Source organism: Hordeum vulgare, chromosome 4H (genome assembly GCF_904849725.1).
Source record: "Hordeum vulgare subsp. vulgare chromosome 4H, MorexV3_pseudomolecules_assembly, whole genome shotgun sequence".
In the NCBI taxonomy this organism is placed as follows: domain Eukaryota; kingdom Viridiplantae; phylum Streptophyta; class Magnoliopsida; order Poales; family Poaceae; genus Hordeum; species Hordeum vulgare.
Window position 1 is genome coordinate 539281108 of NC_058521.1, and position 22680 is coordinate 539303787.

General features: G+C 45.9%; 1 pseudogene; it reads right to left on the reverse strand.

The window, feature by feature from the left end:
• Window positions 1-11220: 11220 nt before the first annotated feature.
• LOC123450714 lies at window positions 11221-12109 on the reverse strand (annotated as a pseudogene).
• Window positions 12110-22680: the final 10571 nt, after the last annotated feature.

Below are 22680 nucleotides of genomic sequence, written 5' to 3' on the forward strand. Positions count from 1 at the left end.
GAATGAAATGTGCTCTCCAAAATTTTGATATATCCATATTACGTGTAGCCCCCAAGGGCCGGGTTATCAGTGTGTGATGGGCCGGGTCTTCAATTTGAACCTCATGATCTATGAGACAACTTAGTGATATAGCCCCCAAGGGCCGGGTTGTCTTGCCTGCAGCAACCTAGGACTTTAGAAATTATGATCTGAAAAGTGTAGCCCTCAAGTGCCGAGTCGGTTGCGTGCGGCAACTTGGGACTCCCACGTTCTTCTCCTTTGAAAATAAAACATCATATGATGTAGCCCCCAAGGGCTGGGTCATTATGCAATAATGAGAAGGGACTTTGTAAATCTGATGATGTAACCTTGAGCAGCAATGCATAGCCCCCAAGGGCCGGGTCTTTATAAAAAATGATGAGCCGGCTCTTCCTTGAATCCATACTTTGAACAATGAGCGACCTGTAGCCCCCTAGGGACAGCTTATCTCCTTGAAATAGCCAGGTCTGTTGATGATGTGATCATTTGAAAAGCGGATTGCATTAGCCCCCAAGTGTCATGGCGCATGCTTGCAGCAATATGGGACTTGCATACTTTGATGTAATCTTGATTTGAATAATGTAGCCCCCAAGTGCCGGGTTGTGTGCCTGCAGCGACTCGGGGCTATTCCTTCCATTGTAGAATAAAATCATATCCACTCTGTGAGCTGATGATGCCTTTGTGATAAAAGAAATCCTTGACCGTGGTTGCAATGTAACCCGACAAATATATCCTTGAGAAATCCATATGTCGGGGAAATCCATAAGTGTTGTAGTTTACTACAGAACACAAGTTGAAGAAATCCAAGGGCCGGTCAATTAGATGACTCGGCATTATATGTCATAGGGCGGCTCTTTGACAATAGTCAATTCTTCCGAGCTGGCTTTAAAAACCCCCAATCATTTAACACTGGTTATGATAAACCATGATAAAAATCCAGCCAAATTGGCTATTCAAAGATTTATTTGCACCTGCAAGAATTTATGCTTTGACCCGGTTTGAAGACCGGCATGATATGTATGTATGATGCGTGATGCAATGCAAGATGATGCATGTATATGATATGATAAGTATGGCATCAAGCTATTTTAAATAAGCCGGCTCAGTGAGTCATAGCGGCCGGCTCAGTGAGTCACGGCGAGTCTCATAAATCTGTGAAACCTTGTGGCAGTGCCAGGAAGGTAAAAAATAGCAATTTCGTTGGCTCATCAGGTCGCGACAGGATAGGGCGAGTTAAATAAACTCAAGCGCCACCCAAGGGAGACTCTTGTATCAAAAGCTCAAGTATTTAGACCGGCTGATCAGGCACAAGTCAAGCTTCAGTGAAGCGGGTTCAATGAACCAATGGTTTCTCTATTTTCCATTTGAGGTGCTTGCCGGTACCAGACATGTTTTAACCAAGGCAAGTTGAGGGTCCATGAGCGGAATAACTCACCAAGAGTTCATGGGTCCATATGGCGATTCGGCCAACACACAGTCCAGTATAACCATTTGTATTGCGGTAATTTTTTGCAGGCCAAATGGGTAGTAAGGCTGATCTCAGTGAGAGGAAGCCCCCAAGTGACCTATGATTAAGGGAAAGACCGTCATAGGATTGTAGAAGCGTATACACTATTACCACAAAACGACTTAGGAACAGATTGCCCCCAAGTAAGCCGGCCTAATCCTCAGAATCATATAAGGCGCCCAGTTTTGAACCGTGCAACGTGGCAACTTTGGTCCTCTTCGGCTTACGAGTATCCAGTTTGAAATAAGTGCAGCATGGCGACTTATGCTCTTTGATACTAATAGCGTCCATGCTTGGACGACTTTATGAATCATCCGCCAATTAGGCCGGGCACCCATGTTTGGGAGGTCGCATCATGGCAACTTGTCTTCTTGGCGATTCTTAAATCTTCTCGTCAATGAGGAAGCAGCCCCGGAACTGGCTTAGTTTTTCCGTAACGACTTGGGGTTCTTGAATTATTCATCCCAGTTGAGCGTACCGAGCCATGTCCATGTAGCCCTCGAGTCTTAAGTCGACTCAAGGAGGCGGCTTGAGAGTCTCCATACTTGATTGTGGCATAAACCGGCGGAGAAAAGATACGGGTACTCGCTCCATCTCCGAGATATAAAGCCACTGCATCGGCAAGTTGATGTTGTCCGGATCACGAAAGCGATGCCGCGTAAGCTGTCTTAGTTGCGCGGACATAAAAGTTGGCCGCGTTATTGTAAATCGCCGCAGACGACGAGTTGGCCGCGTCATTGGAAATTTCCACGGGCGATGAGCCAGCTGTGGCGTTGTAAGCTGGTGCGGACAACGAGTTGACAACGTCATTTTTGTAATAGACAATTGACCTGCATATAAAAATATTGCAGGAGGAATAATTGTCTTTGAACTAAAATAATATGTATGGCAAATAGGTAGGAAAGATAGCACCTGATATTTTTATGAATGCGTCCGTGCTTTTGGAGTGTCCTTATATTTCAGATTACCCTTTTTATTTGTGGAACATAGGAATCTTGTTGAGAAGTGTGCCATCATGCTTCATAATTAGTATTAAGCTTATTTGTTGAAACGTGGCGGCCAGAACTCTTCGCGACCGCCTGGATGGATGAGCTTGTTCAGACTTGATTTGGTTGTAGTCCTCACACACCTGCAGCCCCCCGCGTGATACAGTTGTTGCAGGGCTGGGGCTGACTGGATTTTTTTGAACAAATGTGATGTTCGTCATGTACACAAGAAGTATATGATCCGGCTTCTATCCACCCTTGTTGAAATAGCTAAGGAAAATTTCCCATGAAGGTCACCCGTCCGTTGGTTCATGTGCTGATTTTGATAGGAAAATAGCTAGATGGATGGATTGTCTTCTCTCCCTTTCGTTAGTCACCTCTTAAATTTGACTCCTGTACTAGTAGCATCACACCACGCTGTACGAGTTGGAGTCGTATTACTAGTCTTCTCGGATGCGATTTCTTAGGTCCGTACACGCGTATACGTGCTGTGGATTTTTTTTCACTATTTTGATCCTTAAGGCGCAAGTTCATCACGTAACGAACTCGGTTCGAAAGTATTTCATATTTTGACCCTTTTGGAAACGCCATAGGCCGTGGCGTTGCAGGCCTTATGCCAAACGCCAGTCTACTGGACGTTGCAGGCCTCATGTGCAATGCCAGTCTACTGGACATTGCAGCCCTTAGCAGGAACGTCAAGGAGGCTGGCGTTGGAGGCCTCATAAGTAACTGCCCCGCGTCCCTTCGTCCACCTCCAGATCTTTCTTCCTCTTCCTCCACGAAAAAGCTCTCCCTCCTCCTCTAGATCCCCCCCTTCGATCTCCCTCCTCCCCCAACCGTTTTGTTGGTTCTTTGGGGCAAATCGAAGAGGCCAGTAAGCTCCTTCAATCGCTCCAATTAGTTTTTGCAATGATTTTGTATTTGTGTAGATTTTTTTTGCACTAGGTGTACCTATGTTTTGAAGTAAAATTTATTTTGTGATTGTTAATAGGTGTAGTTTATGGTGTGTAGGTGTAGTTTTTGGTGGCTATATGTATAACCTAGGTTTTGTTCATATTATCCGCATTAGGTTCATGCCTAGGTTTAGTTCATATTATTCGGCCCGATCAAGAATTTTGTTCATATTATGTAGGATGTTTCGGCCCGATCAATATCCAGGTCTTGATGACTACTACGAGCAGAAGCATCGTGTGGTGCTAATTGAAAGAGGAGAGGTAATTATGATTTTGTTGATGATTATTTTTATATACTCCATGATTTTTATATTTTGACAAGTTGAGTCAATTAACAAATTATGCCTTTGTTTGTTTAGGTTCCTCCACTACTTCGTTTGAGGGGGCACAACCCCAATGAAACTCTTGTATATGACCCTCGTTACGAGCCATATTTTAGAAGGATGGATCTTCTTCAATTTGTGCTCAACTTTAAAGGCACACCACCATGGTTGAACGCCACGGCCCTAACAGCACTTATGGATCGATGGAGGCCGGAGACGCACTCTTTTCACCTTCCTCTTGGTGAGATGAGCATAACCTTGGAGGATATTGCTATGATCTCCGGGTTTCCTGTCGAGGGCAGGGCTCTTACAGGGAAGGTTAGGGCCGCCGGGTGGCGACAACGGGTTGCAACATTGGTTGGTGTTGAACCCGAGCCATGGATTGATGAAACTAGGAAGGATCCTAGGCCATCCGGTGTGTTGTTCTCTTGGATACAGAGACATTTTCACAGATGCCCAAGGGATGCTAGTCTGCTTGTTGTGGAGAGGTTCGCGAGAGCTTATCTCTGGAATCTTTTGACCCAAGTGGTGTTTCCGGATGGCAGTGGGGACAGAGCCTCATGGATGTTCTTGGATCCTCTTCGTGACTGGGATGTGAAGTGGAGTTGGGGTTCGGCGGCACTAGCCTTCTTGTACCGTCATGTATGGCTTAATATCATGCATTGTCATTTTATTCAATGAGATATGATGCATTTTCATTTTATTAAATCTGTAGTTGGATGGAGCATGCATGAGGAGTAAGCCGACGTCCTGTCTTGGAGGTTTCGTCTGGGCCCTACAGGTTTGGATGTGGGAGCGTATCCCTGTTGGCCGGAACTTCAGCCTTGCTCCGGAAGAACCCTGGAAGTACCCGTTTGATGGGGACGAGGAGCGATACCCCACTATCGCACACACATGGGCTAATGTCCAATGGATGAGTATCACGGCTATGGGGCTGTATAAGGCATACATAAGCGAGCTTGACATGCTAAATTACGAACAGGTAAATGCTTTATCAAATTTGCTGATTTTTTTTCATGGATGGTTGAGGGACTTGTTGTTACGTAGGTTAATTGGAGGCCATACACGGTACTTAGGCAGTATCCTCTAAGCAACATGTGCCTTCGTGACCAGCATCTTTGGCGTGTGCGGTGCCCGATGATATGCTTTTCTGCGGTGGAGTGGCATCTTCCTCATCGTGTTTCAAAGCAGTTCGGGGTACAACAACGCACCCCGCCGGATTACGTCGAGACAAGTGTGAAGCTACATAAGTGAGTCTTTTGTATCACGTGTTTCTCCTGTTGATCAATGTCTAACATGAAAAAATGAAACTGATGTAGTATTCTAATGCTTTGTAGGACAAACCGGCAAAGCAATAAGACTGCCATCAATTGGGAGGAGCACCACATTACTTGGGTGGACATGTGGAATGCTCAGAGACAACATCGAGTTGAAAATGATGAAACACCCGATACTGACGAGGCGTCATACTTAAGGCATTTGGAGTGGATGTGTACAGAGTACAAAGTTATCCATAAGGCTGCCTGGACTCGTTCCGATTGCTTGGACTTACTGCCGAGTGAGGCTGCTGATGCTGCATTCAACAATTCAATTAGGGAGACAGTTGGAGCGCATCTTGACTATGGTCCTCTCCATGACCGAGTGGTACGTCCCTCCTTTAAAATATAAGCAAGTGTCATTTATTCGTGGATGGTATGTCACATGTGTTTTATCGAGGGCACGGAGCTATGGAGATGTATCAACGAGAGTAACATGGTCCTTGCCCGTGCCCCATGTCCACAAACGGACGGACTTGTTAGAACTACTCTGCAGGTTTGAGGCCTTGTTAACCTTTGTTTTGTCATACCTTTGTTAGCATATTAGCATGTCATTATCTTTTCCTTGCGCAGAAGGTCGCCAATCGGTGCCGCACACTAGCGGCTTTACTTTCTTGCCACGGTGTTTCGTCCACCGATGTGAGGGCACGTGCGCAGTACATGATGGATGTGCAGTCTTCCGCTCGTCCGTCTGCCAGCCGGCCACGGGCCTCTTCCGCTCGTCCGTCTTCGAGTCGAGCACATGTTTCTTCTAGCCGAGCACATGAAGAGGAGATTGAAGAAGAAGATGAGTCCGACAACGACGCCGCGGATCCAGACTTCATTGAGTTTGGGGCTTCGCAGATGGAAGATGCTCTGCAGCCAAGTCAACCCACTCGGCCAACGGAAAAAACACGTCGAGCTAGCTCAAGGAACATCAGATGTCCTGGCTGGCAGAACACTCCAGAGGGCTACGTTACTAAGGGCAAGGTGGCTGCAAAGAGAGGGAGGAAGTGAAGTGTTATGACCTATGTCGTATTCTGAGTGTTATGATGTTGTCTATTGAACTATGTTTTCTGTTGAACTATGTTGTTTGTTGAACTACGTCTATTGAACTATGAACTATGATGTTATGCTGAGTCTTATGATTTAAATTATGGTGTTATGCTTTGAATTATGGTGTTATGTTTTGATGAATGGTGTTATGCTGTGAATTATGGTGTTATGTTTTGATGAATGGTGTTATGCTGTGAATTATGGACTTACGATTTAAACTATATTCTATGAAATATGTTTGTTGATCAAAACAGTGAAAAAATCTTGTTTTGGGGTACTGGACTAAGGAAACGCCAGGGAGCCTGGCGTTTCTGGTTGGGTCTGCAACGCCAGCAGGTCTGGCATTTCTTCGCTGGGTGCAACGCTGGCGAGGACCCCAGCACTGCGGTACTGGACTAAGGAAACGCCAGGGAGCCTGGCATTTCTGCTTTGGTCTGCAACGCCAGCCTCCTTGGCGTTTCTGCTAAGGGCTGCAACGTCCAGTAGACTGGCGTTGCACATGAGGCCTGCAACGTCCAGTAGACTGGCGTTTGGCATAAGGCCTGCAACGCCACGGCCTATGGCGTTTCCAAAAGGGTCAAAACGTGAAATACTTTCGAACCGAGTTCGTTACGTGATGAACTTGCGCCTTAAGGATCAAAACAGTGAAAAAAATCCACGTGCTGTCTTCGTTGATTGCCGATATGGGAGCTGACTTTTTGTCTGTCTGGGCAGATTGCTTCAGTTAGCGACCTTAGATAATTACTCAGTTGGTGCTCTCTGTCCTTTATAGGTAATATGGATGAACACCGATGAATAAAAATGCTCGTGCACACTCCATCTCTGGGATATAATGCGAGCTTTGGAATGAAGAATTGTCCTATATAAAAAATATCGCCAACCAGAGTACTTGCTCTTTGGAAAATAATAATTATGTGCTAATAAAATAAACTAGATGGATATCACCTGGTATGAACGTGGATGCTTTCTCAGCTAGGCATGGACGTAGACCCAGAGCAATATGGGCAGTTGTTCTGTATCTTTCCCTTCAAGTCTTGACAGAAGACGATCGGCATCGTTGTCTCTACTGATGCACGAGTACGTACGCCGTCGGTTGAACTACTGCGCGTCTGCTCCGCAGCCGAACTCGCCGGATCAATCTGCGCTCTTTTCCTGATGCTTGGCGAGTGATCAGGTGTTGCGTGTGTGCGTGCATTACGGATGGATTGATCTCTAGCTAGCTTGTGAGTGAATGGATCATTCTCTCCTTCTCTGAACGTGCATGTAACGGATGAATGTCTGGCATGTGTTAGTGCGGACATGGGTGCCGCCCTGGCGTAGTGACGCACCTAGGCCGGGTGAGGCCGACTCAGCGCAATGATGCAAGGCCGGGACTAAGCATGGCAGAGTTTAGCTGGCGGCTGAGGCGATACGAGGCGAAGCAAGGCGAGCTATGGAGGATGCAGCAGGCGGAAGACGGTTCGCACGACCGTCGGCAGAGAGCGGCGGCTGAGGCGAAGCGAGGCGAGCCATGGCGGATGAAGCAGGCGAAAGGCGACTCGCGCGGCAGGCGGCAGGGAAGCGGCGGGTGAGGTGAAGCGAGGCGAGCCATGGCGAATGAAGCAGGCGAAAGGTGACTCGCGCGGCAGGCGGCAGAGAAGCGGCGGGTACGGCTCGAGTGGCTCGGCGAGCCGGTGAGCGCGGCGGTAGAGCGAGGCAAGGCACAATGACGAGGCGGATCATGCGGGCACTACGACGACGGAACCAACATGGGCGCATGCGTTGCCGAGGCAGCCTGAGTGAGCCATAGCTGATGCGGCAGGCGCGGCGGTAGAGTGGCTCCAGAGCGAGCAGTGGTCGAGGCAAGGTGAGACCATGGTGGCTTGGCCAGCGCAATGAGGCGGCAGCAGAGGATCAGCGCAGTGAGGTGAGGCCATGGTGGCTCGGCCTGCACGGACATGGCTCGGCCACAGTAGTAAAGTAGCAGCAGAAGATGAGCGCGGTGAGGCGAGGCCATGGCGGCTTGGCCAGCGCAGCGAGGTGGGAGCAACGGCAGGTAGGCGCAGGGCGCGCGGAGGCGAGTCCGTGGCGGCGGCTCGTGACAGGAGACGGGAGTTGTGGAGGCCGAGTCTGCATCTCGGTTTATTTCCTCGTCGCGATTTTTTTTGCAAACCCTCATCCACTTCTATCTCCAGGAGACCATGAAACACGACAACTCATCAGGATTTAGCTTTTGGTCCTTTTCCTTAGTCTTCCTTTTGGCCAAGTGGTAGCCTGGCAACAGCGGACACTTTGATTTCGTGGTGATACGAGGCACATGTATGCCTTACTCCTGTTGATCTCGGACTCGGCAGTGCAACCGATGAAAATCCAATCGATCTCGGCGACTTGGATGAAAGCAGCGACTTGATGAATCGCAGGTCAACAACAACGTATAGACCGCAACCCTAATATTCTCTTGCTCAACATCATCCATGACGTAAATCCTTTCACCCGATTCTTTTTCATCCAGTGCAATAAATCACGAGTATCTTGATCGCTGAAGATATCCCTCCAAGAACACAATTCCACTGTGCGATAAGCCCCACGGTGGGCGCCAACTGTCGTGGTTTTGTCATGGCAGATGTTCTCATGAGAGAACTTAGGTGTGAGGCCATCGCAACCATGTGGCGGCTTGAAGGGGTTGGTCGGAATCGAGAGACGCGAGTTTTACCCAGGTTCGGCCCCTCCGATGGAGGTAAAAGCATACGTCCTACGTGTGTTTCATTGATGAAGACGATGATCTCGATTACAAGGGCGCAGAATCGCCACCTCTAATCTCGTGGGTGTCTAATCTGTCTATCTCATGATTTGTCTTGTCTAGACCTAAGTTGTCAATCTTGTCCCTCTTGGGGCCCCTTACCCCTCCTTATATAGGTGGAAGGGGTAGGTTTACATGTAGAGTCCTACTAGAAGTAGGAATAGGACTAGTCTCTCTTGAATCCTAATCCGGGTCTTGTTTCCTTTGTGAGGGAGTCTCTCCTATTCTTGGGCCTTTTCTTGTGAGCCAGCCCACCTGGCCTCTCTATGAGTCGCCTTATGCGAGGGTGCACGCTGGGCCTTGGGCGTTCGTCATTTATCTAAGTCGCCTGTGGGGACAAGTATGAGTCGCCCGCCAGGTCACTGCTGAGTCGCCGGTGAGTCGCCAAGTCCTTTGGCGGGTCATACTCAAAGCCGGGTTACACTGCGGGGTATATCCCCGACAACCTCCAAGCCCAGATCTATGACCTGCAGAACCAAAACTGTGAGTATGAGTATAGATTTAAATCAATACGGTTGGCTGTAGATTTGAGGATTCTGGAGACTCGATCATCTTTCCATGATGGAGCACCTATGCCTTGGGAGACGGAGGATCAAACCCAACTTGCAACAACTCCACCACCATCACCTCCAAAGGAAGACAACTAAGCATGGGTATGGGCAATCCCTTTGGCTTGTGCCAAGCTTGGAGGAGTTGCCCGGGTATCGTATCACCATCACATCTTTTGCCTTAACCTTTTCTTAGTTTGATCCTTTTTGGTTTTATCTTTCTCTAGTAGAATAAAGTTCTTAGTGTTTTAGGCTTGAGTTTTGCTTTGTGTCACCCCCGATGTATTCGAGTTCGTGAGTCATATAATAAAGAGTGTTTTAGTTAAGGGCCTGGCCTCATGCCATGATCTGAAAGAAAAGAATGATGAAAGAACAAAAGCATGTAAGGTCATGTAATGATCTTATGGGAAGTGATGGCTCCACATATAAAAAGAATGTTGATTGAAACTTGTTGTGGGTGGACAAACGTAGACCTTGGTCATTGTTGCAATTAATAGGAAGTGATAAAGAAGGAGAGGTTCACATATAAATATATCATCTTGGACACCATCTATGATTGTGAATACTCACTAAACTATTGCATGCTTAGAAGTAGATCACTACTGGAATCTGCTAGTTTGCCAACAGCTTTAAGCTTTGCCGTCAGCAATTTCACGGGGCTGACGGCAAAGAGACTTTGCCCTCAGCCAAAATGAAAGCTGACGGCATAGGAGGGGCTGACGGCAAATAAAATCTCTACCGTCCGCTTTATCTAAGACGGTAGCCAGCTGACGACAAAGGACAAAGAAAGCTGTCGGCATAGAAAGGCTGACGGCATAGGGGCTAACACAGTCGCCGCCTCGACCAGAAAAAAAAACGGGGGCTGTCTTTGCCGACAGCCAGCTGAGGGCAAAGACTAACGGCTGTCTTTGCCGACAGCTGGCTGAGGGCAAAGAAAAGTGCCTTATCCCCCCGTGCCTACCTCTCTTAACTTCTCTCTCTCACCGTTCTCTCTCTCACCCTCCCGCGCATACTCTCTCCCCCGCACTGCGCCGCCCCGCCCCTCGCCGGCCCTGCGCCGCCGTGCGCCGGCCCCGCGCCGCCGTGCGCCGCCCCTCCGGCTCGGGCCCTCGCCGCGCCGCCAGCCGCCGGACGACGAGGCGCCGCCCGCCCCGGCCCCCACCGCCCCCCGCCCGACGCCGCCGGAGTCCCCTCCTCCTCCCCTCCTCCAGGTCTTCAGCTTTTCAGATTCATCCCGTTCTGCAAATTTGTTTACAACATTTAGCAGCTGAGCAGAGAAGCATGCCCAAATGATATGCACTCCCGAGCACAAAACGATGCCCAAATGCTATCTTTTTATTGAAAAATGGCGCGTATTGATAATGCAGCTGAACTGCCTGTTTCCATACCTAGAATATTTCCATCAGGGCTCCACAGACACCTATTGACACATATTGCAGCATCTTTCATTAGTGCAGCCTGAACAAAGAACAACACATTTTATGCATTAGAAGTTCAGAACTCACAATATAAGTCAGAATGCTGCTAATTGCAGGCTTACAGCACATTAGAAGTGGCTAACAAAACGGAATAAAATAGATCCAAGAATTTATCATTCAAATAATGACCTGCAATGGCAAGGTACAGGAGCCAATGTCCCAAACTTTAAATGTCTTGTGTGCTATCCTTTCGCGTGAACCAACTTCCCATATCCTGATGTCACCAACATTTGTTCCAACTGTTTTACAGCAGAGATATTAAAATACACAATATGCACTAACAAAGTAAAAAATTCAAGAACCAAGCTAAGTGTTTGAAGCATGTACCTAGAAGAATAGTTTGTTGAACAGGATGGAAATCCAGGCTCATAACATTAGAACCCTGATTGAGTGTGCGAACAACTTGTTTGGGGAGGTCTTCTTGACTGTAAACATTGGGAGGATGGCTTGCACCAGAGAATGACACCTGAAATAGTTTTGTAAGGTGTCAAAACTGCTTCATCAATCTGCTGTTACAGAAATGAGCAAAGAGCAGAAACTATGGCAAAGTCCACGTTCACCCAAATACCTCATCTGGCTGGCCTACACGCATTCTTTTCATCAGATGTTCAGAATCTGCAGACTGATAGTCAATGCCAGGCGCACTTGTAGGAGTCCTTGGATGCTTTAGAAATGCCGCTGTAAACAAATAGAGCATCCATTGGAACAGTGACATACACCATTTTGCTGAACTGCAGTTTTATGATACCTGTGTTTGGTGGCTGAACAAGACCGGGCAGCCCTTGTGCAATAGCAGGATGTGGTAAAGAGGGATTGGGATTTGTCATCCAACCAGCAATTGCATTTGGAGATGGTGAAACCACAGGTTGAAACGGCTGCGAGATTGAGAATATAGTAAATGATAGGATGATATAAAATGTCAAAATGTTCAACTATAGCTGTGATACGTACAGCATGAGCACCCATCAGAGGGAATCCAGCTGTCTTGGGGATTGGTCCAACAAGAGGACCATTTGCAGGGGGGAGCTCTTGCTCCATTGGTAGGAGCAGCACAGGAATGATCCGTGAAGAGTGTCTTTATGTCAGGGTTTGGTCTAGGATTCTTGCAGAGCTGATGTTGCCAGTTAAGACTACATGACATAAAAAAATCAAAGCAGTCCAGTTAGCATCACCCTCCACAAGAAACTAAAGCAAGAGAAGGCAATACCGAAAGCCTTGTAGGCCAAACACCAAGCATTGCATGTGTTGAATATAGGGAGTATGCAGAAAAAATAGAAAAAAATATGGCACGTCACAAACCTACACATATTTGTTATATAGCCATCAACAGTGACATAATGAGCAACCTCACCTTAATGAGTTTGTCATCGCCACATGTAATAATTGATAGGGACTTGTTGGTGTGAGAGAATGCAATGTCATTGACCCCGCCAATGTGAGCATCGATCTGTGCAATTCACAAAGAATCAAACAGTTAGAAACCTTTAAGGGGTTGCAATGAGGATTAGTTTGGGCATTATGGGGAGTTAAGGACTCTGTCCACCTAAGGGCTCGAATCCAAACTCCATGTTGTCAAACAGACCGAAAGGGGGTGTACATGGAAAACTATTTGATATATAGTCTCATCAATATGCACGTACCTCTGCTTGCTGTCTTAACTCTCCATTAGGAACAAACGTATAAATCTGGAAGCGCGGGGCCTCTCCCTCCCGCCGGTCCGTCCGCGCCAGGTCCGGCACGAGAGCTCTAGACTTTCCTTGATGATTTTAAAGATGTTCTAGACTTTCAGCATAGATATGCAAGCAAACATCAGAGAGATTACTGTCAATTTCATTTGCGGCAATAAGAAAACCATTGCAAATTGACAAACTATTTAATCTGACCACAACATGCATGTCAGCTACTGTATTTAATGTTTATAAAAAATATATATAATTCAGTTGTAGCGGTAAGAATCTGCAAGCATGTAGAAAATATACCTACAGAACAGTAGCCTATGCCATGCAATGCACCATATCACAAATTAAATTTAGAATCTTGACCACTGATTTGAGGCATATATTGTTAGCTTTTATACATCAATTTATCCCTTTTCAACTATAAATCAACGGAAATATCTAAGGAGAAATGCACATCTGCATTCTGTAAACAATATATGAGTTTTTTTAAACTATCGTGCTGATGACACTATCTAGCTAGGTATTTTTAGTATTAAAATGCAAAGGTGTTGCGTAACCAATATGCGTCTCCCGTTCAAAAGGGTTCCTGTCATAAATATGCATGCATTTGCATATTTATAACGGTGATTCTTTCGAATTGTCCAACGTTATCCATGGACAGCCCGAGTATGTGTAGATTGGGTCGTTTCCCACGCTTTGCTCCGGATCCCATGCAGAGTTTCGACAGCTCCTCCTTGTTGTTCTCCGGGTACACATCCTCTCGGTTAGTTTCCGAGACGTGTATCAGGAGAACAGCGGGGAGGTGCTGCCGAAATTTTGCGTTGGGTCGGGAGCAGAGCAGTGGGAAATGACCCAATCTACACATACTCGGGTGGGATTAGGACCCATCTTTACCTAGTAGCTGGTAGGTGTGCATGCCGTGCATCCCAATGTATTAACCATGATTAAAAAATGGCCATAATTAATTTAACATACTTGATGAATTGATATTTTATATTGTTTTATATGTGGATACTATGTAGCTAGCTTGCCAGAATGACTGATCGTGAATGGATGTACACCGGTCACCATAGTCAGAGAGATATGACCGATGAATGGTTGAGCAAAACCTATGAATTCGTGGAAACGGCGTTTTCTAAAGGCCAGCCAAAAACATGGTGCCCCTGCACTAAGTGCATGAATTATTCGCGACAGACAAAGGATGTAATGGGTAAACACCTGCAGATGCGTGGTTTTACTCCCGGCTATACCTTGTGGACATTTCATGGTGAGTCGGCCCAACGTAACAGAGACGAGGTGTTGCGTCGACGCACCGATGATCATGGTACAGGGATTGAAGACATGGTGAATGACTTTGATGATGCTCGGAACAAGGACGGAGAGATGGAGGAATCCGCGAAAGCCTTCTATGCCATGTTGGAGTCTTCAAAACGTCCTCTTCACGAGCACACTAAGATTTCTCAGCTAGATGCCATCGCACAAGTAATGGCTCTGAAAGCCCAGTTCAACATTGGAAGAGATCTGTTTGACTCAATGATGACCCTATTTGGGCGCTTTCTACCAGAAGGTCATATTATGCCTTCAAACCTATATGAGTCAGACAAAATCCTTAGTGCACTCAAGATGCCGTATGAGCAGATACATGCTTGTGAGAAGGGATGTGCCTTATTTAGGAAAGAGTATGCGGAGGAAACATATTGTCCATTTTGCAAGTCCTCCAGATATGTTGAGGTAGAAAATGGTGAAGGTGAGAAGAAGCAGAGCAAAATCCCCGTGAGTGTCCTACGGTATCTGCCGATCCTACCAAGACTTCAACGACTTTACATGCTTGAAGAAACAGCAAAACAGATGACATGGCACAAACATGGAATTAGGAAAGAATTAGATGAACACGGAGTTCCGATGTTGGTACACCCTTCAGATGGTGACGCATGGAAGGCATTCGATAGTATACATAAGGAAAAAGCTAAAGAACCAAGGAATTGTCGAATCGCCATCAGCCTCGATGGGTTCAATCCTTTTGGTATGACGGCTACCCAATATAGTTGCTGGCCTGTATTTTTCATTCCCCTCGATCTTCCACCATCATCCATTATGCAAAGAAAGCACATATTTCTGACGTTGATAGTTCCAGGGCCAAAATACCCGGGGAAGAATATGAGTGTGTACATGCAACCGCTGATGGATGACTTGAAAGAAGCTTGGGTGAATGGGGTCAACACATACGACGCAGCTAAGAAAGAGAACTTTCAAATGTATGTTTGGTACCAATACTCGTTGCATGATCTGCCAGCATTTGCGCTTTTCGTTGCCTGGTGTGTGCATGGAAGGTTCCCATGCCCACAATGCAAGGCAGCTCTTAAGTTTCATTGGTTGCCGGCGGGTGGGAAGTATTCCTGCTTTGACTTGCATAGACAGTTCTTGCCTATGCACCATCCATTCAGAAAAGACAAGAAGAATTTCATGAAAGGTAAAGTTGTCAAACACTCTGCACCACCGCGTTGACGGGGGCACAAATTAATGAACAGTTAAAATCTATGGAGCCTGATACAAACCGTCCAGGGTATTTCTTGGGTTATAATGAGGAACACGCCTGGACCCACAAGCCATGCATCTGGGATCTCCCCTACTTCGAAGACCTCTTACTTCCACACAACATTGACATGATGCACACTGAAAAGAATATCGCCGAGGCCCTTCTTGGCACATTTTTTGGCATTGATAAGGGAAAAGATAATACAAAGGCTAGAGTTGACCAGGGGACTCTGAGGCTGAGGCAGAGGGTGAGGGTGCTGAGGCGGAGGGTGAGGGTGCTGAGGCGGAGGCTGAGGCGGAGGGTGCTGAGGCGGAGGGTGCTGAGGCGTTGGCTGAGGCGGAGGGTGCTGAGGCGGAGGCTGAGGGGGCTGCTAGCAAGTCGGTCTACCAACGTGGTATGACACGAGTTCCAGACCGATTGGACTTGCAGCACAGGCCATTAATTAAGCCAGAAGGCGAGAAGTAAGTTGATATATATTGTGTACCTTATATCATTATATTTCACCAAGTAGCTAATGTCTTTGCCTTATCATTATGTAGGGGGTGGGATTACCCGCAGAATACCCGGAATCCAAACTGCCTCCTTGGTGCTTTACTTAGGGAGCACTTCCCCGGGATAGTGCAGTTGCCCGGTGAGGGTATGGTTCCCGAGCCAGGACTCAACTGGGAGCACTACCAAGCCGCTCTGCTCCCGGAAAACACACATGTCAATGGTGTTGTTTGCGTGAGCGTGGCCGACAAGGTGTTGGCTGATTTTTGGGTAAGTATACAATGTTATATATTGTTATTTCCTTCCAAATCATTTCACTATTCGTCTGTGCATCTATTTGGCATAATTGCATAGTCACTTTAGGGTCGAGGAGGGGACGGAGGAGGCGGCGAAGAAGAACCTTGTGAAAGAGTGCAAGAGTTTATTGAATAACACGAGGCACGAAATGCGTGTTCACGCTGTTCGAGATTGGTACGCCAAGCAAGGGGAGCCGAAGACAAAGACTGAATGTCGAAAGATTTTCCTTGATAAGACCGAGTACATGGAGGTATGTACATTCCAAAGATCAATTCTTAGGGCTAGTTAGGTCTATTTAGTTATAATACTTAGTTTCATTCTTCATTAACTTACATTCATAGGTGCCCCCGAGATGGTTGGCCGATAAGATGGATTGTTGGGAGATGATAGCGGACTGGTGGTGCACAGAGGCTTGGTTGAGCACCCACACTATGGCCAAGGACCGTCGTGCCCAACTGGTTGGTGTGCCACACCACCAAGGCAATGCCAACATCAAGCAATACGCCAAAAAATGGGTATGTGTGCCTTGTTTTGTTTCATCTATAATTCGTTCGTTCATGATTTTTGTTGTACTAATTCTGTCTTTTCGTGTAGGCCAAACACAATAACCAGCCCGAGCCTGAGGGATACGCCGCGTTTAGCATGGCCCATAAGGGCTCGTACAAGACGGCGAAGGCATATTCTGAGGGGGACGGGCCGTCGGCGTACACAAGCCTGTCCGCCTACAACAAGATGACATCTTATTCTGAGGTGGTCATACAGCTGCGCGGGCCTCACTTTGACCCGAGCCAGAATCCTATCGATCCAGAGGCATTAATGATCTCTGGTGGCGGTAAGAGTCATGGCACGCTGGCCATGTGTTATGGCTTCGTCCCTATCACTGAGACTCTATCTCAGATCAAGTCGAGGCAAACGAGCTCGGCTCCTGCAATACGGCAACGCGCGAGGCCAGTTGATCTTGCCATCGAGGTTAGTTTTCTTCATTAGTTCTTTCGTTCTTTTGTCCCTGGATGGATGATGAAAATTCCTTTTGAGGAGTGGTTGCAGGCCGCACTTATGAAGGAGAGGGAGGCCACCAGGCTCTTGTTGGAGGAGAGGGACCGGAATACGCAGAGGTTGCTTGACGAGGAGAGGGCACGCAATAATGCCCATGCGAAGGCCATGCACGACTTCGTTGCAGTAAGTCAGTTGTGTGAGAAGCAAGGCCATGTGTGAGACGCAACAAGGCTATTTCTTTGACTCCTCGAAAACTAATTTGCAGGCTATGTGTGAGAAGCAAGGTTTGCCGCCCCCTCCGCTGATGCCTTCTCCGGTGGGAACGGTGAGTTCCCTTTCAATGACCGACCTTGCACGGTCTTATAGCATTGTCTGTTGCCGTGCTAACCACATATTTTAACTCTTGCCTTGTTGCAGCATCATTCAAGAGTTGAATCCCACGATCCCTTTGCTTCTCCTGGTGAGAGCCCTAGCAATCCAGCGACCAACGGAGATGCAGCTTCTCCTTCGTTTCCTGGCATTTGGTAAGTTATTCCTCTCCTTCTTATTCTTCTTATTGTTTAGATCAACTTAGATTATGCCAGGCTTTAATTAGCTTAGTAAATTCTAGTTGATATTAGCCATGGTTTAGTTAGCTTAGTAAATTCTAGTTGATATTAGAGCTCAAAAATGACATAATTAGTTTAGAAAGTTTTAAAAGAAACCAGAAGAGAAGAACAAACAAGAGATGAAGAAATAAGAGAAGAAGAAAGAGGAGAAAAAGATAACTTCTCTTCTTTCTTTTTCTCTATCTTCTTCTTCTTCTTCTTCCACTTCTTCCACTTCTTCTTCTTGTTCTTCTTCTTCTTCTTCCCCTTCTTCTTCTAATTGCTTAGCTTAATTTAGGTAACTTCTTTCTTACTGTATTCTTCTTCTAAATTCTTTCTCATTATGCAGATTTTGATAAAGCAGCATGGCATATGGATGGATGCTCGAGACTTTTTAATGCACTTGTGTAGTCCTAGATGAATTTTGTAATGCAATTGTATTTGTGGATGCACTTGTGATGCTTTGTAATACTTTGTGATCTTGTTTGCACTTCAATGACATATATTCGTGTTGTTTGCACTTGTGTTGTGTTGTCCGTACTTTGTGATGCACTTGTGGTGCTGTTTAGGGGCAGATTCAATATATATATGTTGCTGTTTGTATCTATGTTTTGCAAATGCAGGGAATTAACAGAAAACAAATATGGAAAAAAGCAAAGAGGGTCTTTGCCGACAGCTCACTGACGGCAATGCCTTTGCCATCGGTGGGCTGTCGGCAAAGAGGACACATGGCGGCAGCCTGTGCATTCTGGCAACTCTGGGCATCACAATTTTTCGGCTTTGCCGTCAGCTGGGACAAAGCTGTCGGCAAAGAGGCGGCCAAGGGGACTCAGGGGTAGGCTTTGCCGTCAGCTAGGACAAAGCTGTCGGCAAAGAGGCGGCCAAGGGGACTCAGTGGTAGGCTTTGCCGTTAGCTGGGCTCTAGCTGTCGGCAAAGAGGCGGCCAAGGGGACCCAGGTGTTTGGGCTTTGCCGTCAGCTCTGCTGCGGCTGTGGGCAAAGAGGGGAGGCTTTGCCGTCAGCTTTGCTACGGCTGTGGGCAAAGCCTACCGTTAACCTTCTAACGGAGCTCGGCCTGCGCCGTTGCCGCCACTTCTCTTTGCCGTCAGCCCGTGCCACAAGGCTGATGGAAAAGTCTTTGCCGTCGGTGGAGCTCCGGCTGTCGGCAAAGAAGGTGATTGCCGATAAAATCTTGGCTGACACCTTTGCCGACAGCTCACTGACGGCAAAGCCTTTGCCATCAGTTAAACTGTCCTTTGCCGTCAGCTCTGGCTGTCGGCAAACCAGCAGATTCCAGTAGTGGATGTTGGACAAGGAAGACAACATAATGAATTATGTTTGCTTGGTTCCGAACAATGTTATATGACTAGAGATCCCTCGGCATGCGACGATTGCTTCCACCCCATATCAGCCAAAACTCCCGCACCAAGTAGAGATACTACTTGTGCATCCTTAAACCTTCAACCCAGTTTTGCCATGAGAGTCCACCATACCTACCTATGGATTGAATAAGATCCCTCAAGTAAGTTGTCATCGGTGCAAGCAATAAAAATTGCTCCCTAAATATGTATGATCAATTAGTGTGTGGAAAATAAGCTTTGTATGAACTTGTGATGAGGAAGACATAAAAGCGACAAACTGCATAATAAAGTTCTTTATCACATGAGGCAATATAAAGTGACGTTCCCTCACATTAAGAGGACACACATACAAACATCAAAAGCGCATGACAACCTCTGCTTCCCTCTGCGAAGGGCCTATCTTGTAGCTTTACTTTTTGCCCTTGAAAGAGTCATGGTGATCTACACCAATTCTTTATTTCGCCTTTATCTTGGCTAACGTCATATGCTAGGGAAAGATCTATATTCATATGTCAACTTGGAAGTAAGTATTCATGAATTATTATTGTTGATATTACCCTTGAGGTAAGCAGCTGGGAGGCGAAACTATAAGCCCATATTTTTCTGTGTGTTCGACTGAAAATTTGATCTCATGAGTACCACGTGAGTTGTAGCAATTGTAGAAGACAAAAGGATGATTGAGTGTGTGGATTTGCTTTACAAGCTCTTATTTGACTCTTTTCGATGTTATGATAAATTGCAATTGCTTCAATGACTAAAGACTATTGGTTGTTAATTCTCAATAATGTTCTTGATCCATACTTTACTTTGTGAATGAATTATCACTTTAGCATAAGAGATTATATGATGTTATTGCTGTTCTAATTATGATCATGATGCCTGCATGTTCATATCTTGTTTTGTCGACACCTCTCTCTCTCTAAACATGTGGGCATATTTATTGATCTCGGTTTCCGCTTGAGGACAAGCGAAGTCTAAGCTTGGGGGAGTTGATACGTCCATTTTGCATCATGCTTTTATGTTGATATTTATCGCTTTATGGGCTGTTATTACACTTCACGGTACAATACTTATGCCTTTTCTCTCTTATTTTGCAAGGTTTACATGAAAAGGGAGAATGCCGGCAGCTGGAATTCTGGCCTGAAAAAGGAGCAAGTTTGAGATACCTATTCTGTGCAACTCCAAAAGTCATGAAAATCAACGAGGAATTATTTTGGAATTTATAAAAAATACTGGGCCGAAGAAGTACTAGAGGGGAGCCACCAGGAGGCCACAAGCCTGCTAGGCGCGGCCTACCCCCTGGCCGCGCCTAGGGGGCTTGTGGGCTCCCAATTGGCCCTCTGGCTCCCCTCTTTTGCGATAAGGAGGGTTTCGTTCCAGAAAAAATCAAGGAGGAGGCTTTCGGGAGGAATTGCCGCCGCCACGAGGCGGAACTTGAGCAGAACCAATCTAGAGCTCCGACAGGGTCGTCCTGCCGGGGAAACTTCCCTCTCGGAGGGGGAAATCATCGCCATTGTCATCACCAACACTCCTCTCATCAGAGGGGACTCATCACCATCAACATATTCATCAGCACAATCTCATATCCAAACCCTAGTTCATCTCTTGTAACCAATCTCCGTCTCGCGACTCAAATTGGTACTTGTAAGGTTGCTAGTAGTGTTAATTACTCTTTGTAGTTGATGCTAGTTGGATTACTCGGTGCAAGATTATATGTTCAGATCCTTGATGCTATTCAATACCTCTCTGGTCATGAACATAATTATTCCTTGTGAGTAGTCACTTTTGTTCCTGGGGACATGCGATAAGTCATGCTATAAGTAGTCATGTGAATTTGGTATTCGTTCGATATTTTGATGTGTTGTATGTTGTTTTTCCTCTAGTGGTGTTATGTGAACGTCGACTACATAACACTTCACCATTATTTGGGCCTAGAGGAAGGCATTGAGAAGTAGTAAGTAGATGATGGGTTGCTAGAGCGATAGAAGCTTAAACCCTAGTTTATGCGTTGCTTCGTAAGGGGCTGATTTGGATCCACTAGTTTAATGCTATGGTTAGACTTTGTCTTAATTCTTATTTCGTAGTTGTGGATTCTTGTGAGAGGGGTTAATCATAAGTGGGAGGTTTGTCCAAGTAAGGGCAGCATTCAAGCACCGGTCCACCCACATATCAAACTATCAAAGTAGCGAATGCGAATCATATGAACATGATGAAAACTAGCTTGACAGAAATTCCCATGTGTCCTCGGGAGCGCTTTACCTCCTATAAGAGTTTGTCCAGGCTTGTCCCTTGATACAAAAGCGATTGGGACACTTTTCTGCACCGTTGTTACTATTGTTACTTGCTACTTGCTATGAATCATCTTATCACACAACTATTTGTTACCGACAATTTCAGTGCTTGCAGAGATTACCTTGTTGAAAACCACTTGTCAGATCCTTCTGCTCCTCGTTGGGTTCGACACTCTTACTTATCGAAAGGACTACGATAGATCCACTGCACTTGTGGGTCATCAGTACTTCATGGTGGTTCATCAAGGTTTCAATCCATTCTCAAGTGTTCTTCAAGATTCTTGTTGAAGAACCTCAAGTATTCTTTCTCTTGCATTTCCAAGTGCAATTCTCCCTCCTTTATCCTTTGAGGTGTTGTTATAGCATTTTTGTTAGTGGAGGTGTCTCAAAGAGAACTTGTTTCAAGAATGAGGTAATTAAACCCACCAATTCTTGATCATGAGATATTTTCAACCCATGATTTGTTCATTGAGTTATCTTGGGTTAGATTTCATCAAAAGCTTTTCCCTAAGGATTGTTGCTATTAGAGCGATTATCGTTGATCCAAGTTCCCAATGTACCCTCTTGGTGGAAGAAGTTTTCATATCTTGTTGCTTCCAATCATTCATTGTTTCCGCTAGTGGTTGGTTGCCACCTCAGCATTTGAGATGTTTTCCATAAGCCCACAACAAGCTAGTTCTTTTCGTTGTTGTTTTTCCAACAACTCCGTTCAATTCTTCTTGCAAGGATGCTTGCCAAATTCAATTGTGGTAGAAGTTGTCATTTTCTTATCAGTTCTCTTCTCTCCAAAGATCTAGTTTCTATTCTCTTGTTCTGGAGTTGTTGTGATGTTGCTCTGTTTTTCCATTATCTAGTTTTGTCAAGATCATGTTCTTTCCTTTCTTATTCATTTAACTGGAGTGTTGTTTCTTCTTTCATGTTCTTTCCTTCCTTATCAATTTAGTTGGTTTGTTGTGTATCTTGTCAAGATCTTTCCATCTTATCAATTTTTTGTCCTCAATTTCCTACCGAAGTGTTGTCAAAATTTTGTTTGAGTTCTTGCATGTTTATCATATCATTATTCATCTCTTTGCAACCTCCAAGAGTCATTTGTTTCACTCGTTTGTCAAAGAAGCAATTAAATTTGACCTCTTGCTCTTCCTCTTGCTCTTGCCCTTTCATTCTTAGATCTCGACGCAAGATCTCTTGTTAGTGTAGAAGAGTTGTAACAGCTCGAGACCGACGCTCTAGGAGATTCCCCTTTTATTCTCTTGCTGCCCTGTGATTATTTGTTTGTTGCATTCATGATCGCATCAGTCGCATCATCTGCTTTGCATCGGCACTTCGTTGCTGTGTGTTTTCAAACTTGCATCCGTTATTAGTTGCCGGTTCTCTCCGTTTTTGTCGTTGACCATTTTGAGACCAACCACACACGCGCGCGCCCGTGGCATTCTTAAAAATCTTGTTTTAAAAGTGTGTGTAAAACTTACTCGTATTGGGTTGAAACTTTGTGTGCGGCCTTA